Source organism: Macrotis lagotis, chromosome 2 (genome assembly GCF_037893015.1).
Source record: "Macrotis lagotis isolate mMagLag1 chromosome 2, bilby.v1.9.chrom.fasta, whole genome shotgun sequence".
Taxonomy (NCBI): Eukaryota; Metazoa; Chordata; class Mammalia; order Peramelemorphia; family Peramelidae; genus Macrotis; species Macrotis lagotis.
The window spans coordinates 619,636-626,964 of record NC_133659.1 but is presented as its reverse complement, the minus strand read 5'-3'; the positions used below and the strand labels follow the sequence as shown (position 1 = coordinate 626,964).

The window sequence follows — 7,329 nt, the reverse complement described above, 5'->3', positions numbered from 1 at the left end:
GGGCGGGGCGGGCTCGGAGCGCGGCTCTCGCGAGAGCCGGGGAGACGCCCGACGGGGTGGCGTGCGGGGCCCGCCCGCCCCGGCCTCGCGAGATCTCGGCGCCCCGCCCCGCCCCCTCCGCCCGGCCGGCGCGGTAAGGGCCCGGGGGGCGGCGCGGGGCGGTGGGGGCGGGGCGGGCGGTGACGCCACAGTCGCGGACGGCGTCGGGCTGCGCGGGCGCAGCGGGCGGCGGACATGCGCCCCCGAACGCGGCCCGGGGGCTGCGGGGCCGCCTCGAGCCCGCCCGGCTGAGGGAGCCCGGGACGGGGCACGGCGCCGGGGGGTGAGTGCGGGGGGCCGGGCCCTGCGGTGGGGGGTGGGCACGGGGGCCCGGGGCGGCCCCCCGCGGCGGCCCCTGCGCTCCCTGGCGCCGCTCTGCGGGGCCGCGTTCTCCGGGCCCGCGCTCTCCGGGGCCGCGCTCTCGGGGGCCGCGCTCTCGGGGTCCGCCGCGCTCTCGGGGTCACGCTCTCCTGGCCCGCGCTCTCGGGGTCCGCCGCGCTCTCGGGGTCACGCTCTCCGGGCCCGCGCTCTCCGGGGCCGCGCTCTCCGGGCCCGCGCTCTCGGGGGACGCGCTCTCGGGGTCACGCTCTCCGGGCTCTCCGGGCCCGCGCTCTCCGGGGCCGCGCTCTCGGGGGACGCGCTCTCGGGGGCCGCCGCGCTCTCCGGGCCCGCGCTCTCCGGGGCCGCGCTCTTGGGGACACACTCTCGGGGGCCGCCCCGGGGCCACACTCTCGGGGCCCGCGCTCTCGGGGCCCGCGCTCTCCGGGGCCGCGCTCTTGGGGACACACTCTCGGGGCCCGCGGTCTCGGGGGCCGCCCCGGGGCCACACTCTCGGGGCCCGCGCTCTCGGAGCCGCGCTCTCTCTCGGGGCCCGCGGTCTCGGGGGCCGCCCCGGGGCCACACTCTCGGGGCCCGCGCTCTCGGAGCCGCGCTCTCCGGGGTCCCCGCTGTGCGGCCTCTCACCGGACCATCCGCCCTTAACTTCCCCATTCGCACCTCGGACCCGGAGGCCCCTTCCTTCCTGTCCTTGCACTCTCACCCCTTCTCCCTGCCCGAGCCCCTTCTAGTTCAGCTCCCCCCCAGGTCCTCCGAAGACTCTGGATGCCTCCATGCGCTGCCCCTTCTGCCAGGGCCCCTCTCCTTCCTTGGCACCGCTTGCTGACTCCTCTGAATTCCTTCCAAGCTTACAGGAATGGCCCACACATACAGAGAATGGAGGTGCCGACCTCTCCGATATCGAGATGGCACCTCCTGGTGCCTGGTCCTGGGCTAACCGCCTCACAATTATTATCCCACAACCCCGCAAAAGAGGGCTCTAATGATCCCTATTTTACATTTCAGGGAATTGGCTTACCCTGAGGCTGGATTTGAACTTTAGACTTCCTGGCTGCAAGCTGGGGGTCCTGTCCCCTGAGCCACTTTACTGCTCATAGCTTTCTTCAGGTCCTGGTGGATCCTGTGCCTTTCTAGAGTTGCTAGTCAGCAGTTTTCCTCTTTTGAGGGAGGGCCAAGACCCCTGAAGCTGCTCTTTTCCTAGGGGGAGGGGCTTTCTTGTCATTGCCCATGACTATATCAAACTGCACTGACTCAGGCGGCTGGTGGGACCTCTCTGATATCCCCCACTCACTAGTGATCTCCAAACTCCCATCTCAGGATATTCATTTACTTTCGACAGATCTGGAAAGGATAAATCCAAAAGAAGAAAGGGCATCATGTGCTCGGGAATATGTGGCAGCCGGACAGGAAGCAGTTCTGACTTGAAGACTACCAGGGAAGAGAGGGAGAGACTGATCGTGCGGAGCTCTGGCCTGCACCTCCCCTTTCTGGCTCACACTCTTTGGAGTTATTAGTCCTGGCTCTGAAGAGAAGCACAAGAGTGCTGTGGTACACAGTCTATCCACCATTCATTGAATCGATGAACTGTCAATCTGAGCAAGTGCTAAGGAGCAAAGCTGGGCTGGCTGATTCCCTCTTTAGAGTATAATGAAAATGTAAGAGATTTTTCCTAACAGCAACATTGATCCAAAAGTGAATGGCTTCCTGGAGGTGTAGTGAATTTCTTTTCCTCCTGTTGAGGATTTTCTGGATCAAACTTGGGGCTCTACAAGATGACTTCTAGTCCCTCCCATCCTGAGATGCAGAGAGAGAGAAATAAAGAGGTGTAGAAAGATGAAAGGAATGAATAGTTTGTAAAGGAGAGAACATCTTGGTCAGGGTTTCCCAAAGCTGAAACGCTTTCCCAAGGGATGTGCCATGCTCAGGAGATGGGAAAGTCAGAACAGACTTACTTGGCTGAAAGTTGGCTCTGTTAGTTAAGATGTATTGGTGGGAATGTAAAAGTGGAGCTAGATGATCAAAGCTTGGGATACCTTTCCAAGCTAAGTTGGGTGGACCTTTATTCCACATGCAGTGGGGAGCGGGTGAAGGCTTTAGGGCAAGGAAGCAATTAACCCACTTCTTTGGGGTGCTGGATATAGAGTAATATACCTATTTGGAGGCAAGACTATCCCTTAGGTAACAGCTGCAGAATTGGTCATGGAGGTGGAGAGAGAATATGGGACCAGATAATACCAACTAGATAATGTATTGGGCAAAGGAGAGAGAGGAATCCTGATTGGATTGAAACAGGAAGATGGTCCTGTTGAGAGGAGGAGGAGGAGGAGCTGATGCTGAGGGAAAAGCTGGGCTCAGGTAGTCGATTGGTAATGCAATTCCGGATCTCAGGAGAAAAGTGTGGGCTCAGTCCTAGATAAAATCATTGAAAACCTTAGGAATGAATTCGATTGCAGGAGGAGAGAAGAACTTTGAGGATAGAAGCCTACAGACTGCCTAGGGAAAGAGGAAGAAGAGGCATTGGTGGGATACAGAAGTGGGGATGCCTAAGAAGCAGAGAAGGTCAGATGTCACCCAGGGTTATGAGAACAGAAAAGCTTAGCTTTGGGATTTGGCAGTAGAGAAGATGTGTTGTGGTGATCACCATTTCAGGAAGAGAGATGAACGTGGTGCAGATTGAAGGGTGCACTTGTGGAGACTTGTGAGAAAGCTTTGAGGTGCAGCAGATTGAGTACTTTACCTGGAGTTGAGGAGATCTGAGTTCAAATCTTGCTTCAGATTAGCTATTGCTGGCCAGTCATTTAACTTGTCTGAAAAAAAAATGCTCCAATCAGTCAGAAATGTAGAATAACAGTCCCAAGGTTCTATCTGTTACCATCAGATTGGCAGAGAGGATGGAAAAGAAAAATAAAGATTGTAGGTGACACTAAGGAATGACCTTTTAACACAATGTTGGCTTAATCATTTTGTACAGCAGTTTGGAAAGATATTAAAAACCATTAGTAGGTCTATACCTCAGAGAGATCAGGGGAAGAAAGAAGAGACCCATAAACACAAAAACAGTAGTTTTTTGTTATAGCAAATAGCTGTGAATCGGGGCACCTGCCACTTGGGGGAAATGACTGAACAAATTTGAGTAAATGTATGTAATAGAAGATGTTGATAAGAATAATAAAAGGGATGGGATGGTTTCAGAGAAATCTAGGATGTCTTGAATGTACTGATAGTGATTAGAACTTGGAAAACAGTGTGCAATAACAACACTGTTGTACAGAAAGACTTTTGAAAATCTTAATTCAGGGCAGCTGGCCCTGGAGTCAGGAGGACTGATCTGAGTTCAAATCCAGTCTCAAAGACTTAATAACTGCCTAGCTGTGTGACCTTGGGCAAGTCACTTAATCCCATTTCCTTAAATAAATAAAACTTATTAAAAGGAAATATAGTGACCGACTGTAACTCCAGAGGATCTCTGGGGAAACTGTTACTGCTGACATGACAGAATGAGTGAGAGTTTATTTTGAGGGTTTGGTTCTTTGATGAAGAGGTGGGCTTTATAAGGGCATAAACAGTTGGGATGTCAAAGAAAAGAGAAGGGTCAGTGAAGCAGTTTTTTTAAAAATATGCACAGAAGGCAATACAGTGGTCAGCAGGGAAAACAAACAGGACAGGTTTGAAAGTTACATGTTCAGTTAGCTATTTAAAAGGGAAACCAAGTCTTGCAGAATAGTGATTTGTGGTTTTAAATGTCCTCTTTATTTCTTTGTATGTGGAAATGCTTGTCTTCTTTGATGTTAAATTCAGAATAAAGGAAAATTATATATATAAAGTATTGGTTTCATGTATATGATGCCAGGATTTAGATATTATCCAGCTTGAACATAGCTAATGACATTAATTTTGACAGTTCTATATATTATGAGGAAATAATGTCCTAATAGCAGGCTTGGTGCTTTCTGAGAAATAGTATTTTGTTCCACCTGTCATAATTACCTTGTAATGTGGATTTTTGTTTCTCCAGACTAAATCCTAATTATATCTAGTGTGGATTTATAAGCACACTGCACAGAGCTCTTCTCAAGTGCCTCCTTATGGTATGAAGGTAATCCCAAAGTCATTGGAAGCTCTTGTCTGCTTTGAGCATAATCTTGAGTCTCCTTTCTGAGTAGTACCTCTCTCTGGAGCTCATTCCAGAGTGTTCCATTATCAGTAGACTGGCCACTTGGGGATTAATTCTTTGACCCAAGCAACCCATGAAGTGAACACCCCAGGATATGATCCTCCTGCTTTTGCAGGGCTAATAGAAGTGCACTAAGGCAGTTAAGTGGGCTCAGAACCCATCTCTCGTCATTATCTCCATCTTCTCCTGGGAGAGAAATCATCCACATATTACTGGAGTATAGGGTGACCTTGCCATTCTTTGAGAAAACCAGAAGACTGGATGAGAGAACAACTAAATGGAAGGATGGTTCATACACTTTTTTTGGAAAAAGAAAAGAGCTTGATTGAATTAGTTTTCTAATATGTTCAAAGGCAAAAGGGAAAATTTTATGGAGCTTTTGGTGATCTTGTATGATGTGATGGGTATTTGGAAAAATAAGACCACGAAAATAGCTACCATTTACAAATATGTTTGGAAAATAAAGAAGTAGGAAATCCTGTGAACTCACTAAGACCCTTTGAATTAAATCAGGTTATTCATTGATAATCTGATTTTAAAGTAAAGGAGCAAATGGATTAACTCTAAGGTAAGTGAGGTCATGCATCCATTTGGAGCTTTATGTAGACTTTGGTGCAGAATGTTTGTCTAAAGCATGTACATCAGACTGTTTTCTAGTTTTCCTAGCCGTTGGTGCCTTTGGGTAGTGTTTGGTCTGGCCACTTGCACAATTATAAGGAGTTATCCCAGTAGTTGTAGTCCTTTGGTTTATGAAACACTGTCCCAGGTTACATTGCTTCTTGATCTTACTTATCTAATCTGTTTCCTTGGTCATTCTCCCCCCCCCCCCCTTAATTTTTAACAGGTAACATGGTTTTGATGATTACTACTTTGTACTGTGGTTTGAGAGTTGCTATTGGCACATCTCTACTTCATTCCTGTTTTCATTCCCTTTGAGATTCTTGAACTCTTACCTGAATTTTGTTGAATTTTTTTCTAGCTCTATAGAGTATTCCATTAGTAGTTTGATTAGTATGGAACTATTTATATTTAGGTAAGTAGTATCATTACATTGGCACAACCCAATCAAGAACAATGATTATTTCACAATTATTTAAGAACTTATTTTGGTAAAGAATGTTTAACATTCATGTGAGCCTTGAGTATGTCTGGTAGGTAGATTCCAGAATATTTCATATTAGTTTTGAGTCTTCTGTGGGGTTATGTCAGTAATAAGAAAAACTGGTAATGTTGGCTTTATTTTATGTCATGCTACTTTACCAATATTACTAAGATTCCCTGAATACATCATCACATCATCTCCATGTGTTAATTTTGTTTCCTAATTGATTATGCGAGAGATAATTGACTCAGTGGATTATGTGCTGGACCTCGAATCAGGAATCTTGAATGAGTTCAAATCTTGACTCAGACACTACTAGCTCTTTCTCTCTAGACCTAATCTAATCTCTGCTTTAGTTTCTTCAACTGTAAATGTTAATAGTGTTTGCCTCCTAGGTTTGTTGTGAGAGTAAAACAAGATCATATTTATAAAACACTATGCAAATTTGAAAGTTTTTATAAATGCTAGGCTATATTGTTATTTTCTCAAGTTATTTTCTTTTTTGATGATAAGCTTTTCTAGAACTATATTAAATAACTGAACAAGCTTCTAGAGTTTATCTGTATAGATAATTTTGACTCTTGTTTTTAGATTGATCTACTTTGCCATATTAAGCAAAAGAGTGTTACTATTTTGCCAAAAGTTCTTTCTATTGGTATTTTAATTTTTATTGTTTTTATGATTAATGACCTGTTTATAATTTTCATAATGTCATACCAACCTTGGAATGTTTTTTTTTTAGATTTTTCAAGGCAGTGGGGTTAAGTGGCTTGCCCAAGGTCACACAGCTAGGTAATTATTAAGTGCCTGAGGTCGGATTTGACTCCAGGGCAGGTGCTCTATTCACTGCACCACCTAGCCACCCCCAAGCTTGTATTCTTGATAGAAGTTGTAAAGAGTTTTTTTTTAATAACAAACCCTTTTCAGTAGCAAGGAGATTAGACCACCACCACATTTGGGCTCTTCACATCATGGGCCAAAAGGAAGTTGTTGAACAAGCAAAAATGGCACTGAATAATTAAGAAGAAAATCAAATTGAGAAAAGCATCTGGACTAGGTTAAGTATATGTAGAAAGATTTGAATTGGTGCTTACACTAAGGTGAGAGTATTAAGAAATCAATTATGATGATGTCTGAAGGTAGGGAGATACCAAAATGGGGAGAAATCCTGGACCTTAGAATCTGGGGGTGGGGGTGGGAAGTGACTTATTGACTCATGTCTATTTTCATAATAGTACAAATAATCTACTTGGGTAAGATGCTCATCATTGCAAGAGAACAGACAGTCTTTCGTGGGTGAAGTTTCCTAGCAGACCCCATTTGAGCGAAAGATGAAGAGAATACAAGATCCCAATGGGCTGATTGGTTAAGCCTTTCCACTTCACATGTGCCAAAAGTCACCCAGAGTTCTCTGATCATTTCTATTGCAGTCCACCAGATATAGAGGAGCTCCAGCTCAGAAATCTGGCTTCCACACAGTTTCCCTCTGGAGGTCTTTCAGGTTCTCCTGTTGGTATTGCAGATGCATTTGTATCAAGCCCTGTAACACACTGCAGAGCCTTTGGGTAGTGTTTGGTCTGGTCACTTGCACAGGAAAAAACCCCAAGTGACTCAAGAATAACTGCTTGAGACCATGAGAGGCCTTTGAATAGAGCCAGGGACTGCAGGTGAACAATTG

At 46.8% G+C, this 7,329-nt stretch overlaps 1 protein-coding gene across 4 annotated transcripts in view; it reads left to right on the top strand.

Moving 5' to 3' along the window:
- Positions 1 to 198: 198 nt before the first annotated feature.
- The window catches only part of DNAJB4 (DnaJ heat shock protein family (Hsp40) member B4), a 40,409-nt gene continuing 33,278 nt past the window's right edge, over positions 199 to 7,329 (top strand). For 2 of the 4 annotated variants that reach the window (XM_074221116.1, XM_074221114.1), the window contains exons 1-2: positions 234 to 322; positions 1,715 to 2,030. The gene's annotated coding sequence lies outside the window, so the exon portion shown is untranslated. Of the gene's footprint in view, positions 323 to 1,714; positions 2,031 to 7,329 lie in introns of all 4 variants that reach the window. The other 2 variants (XM_074221118.1, XM_074221117.1) reach the window with 2 other exon arrangements.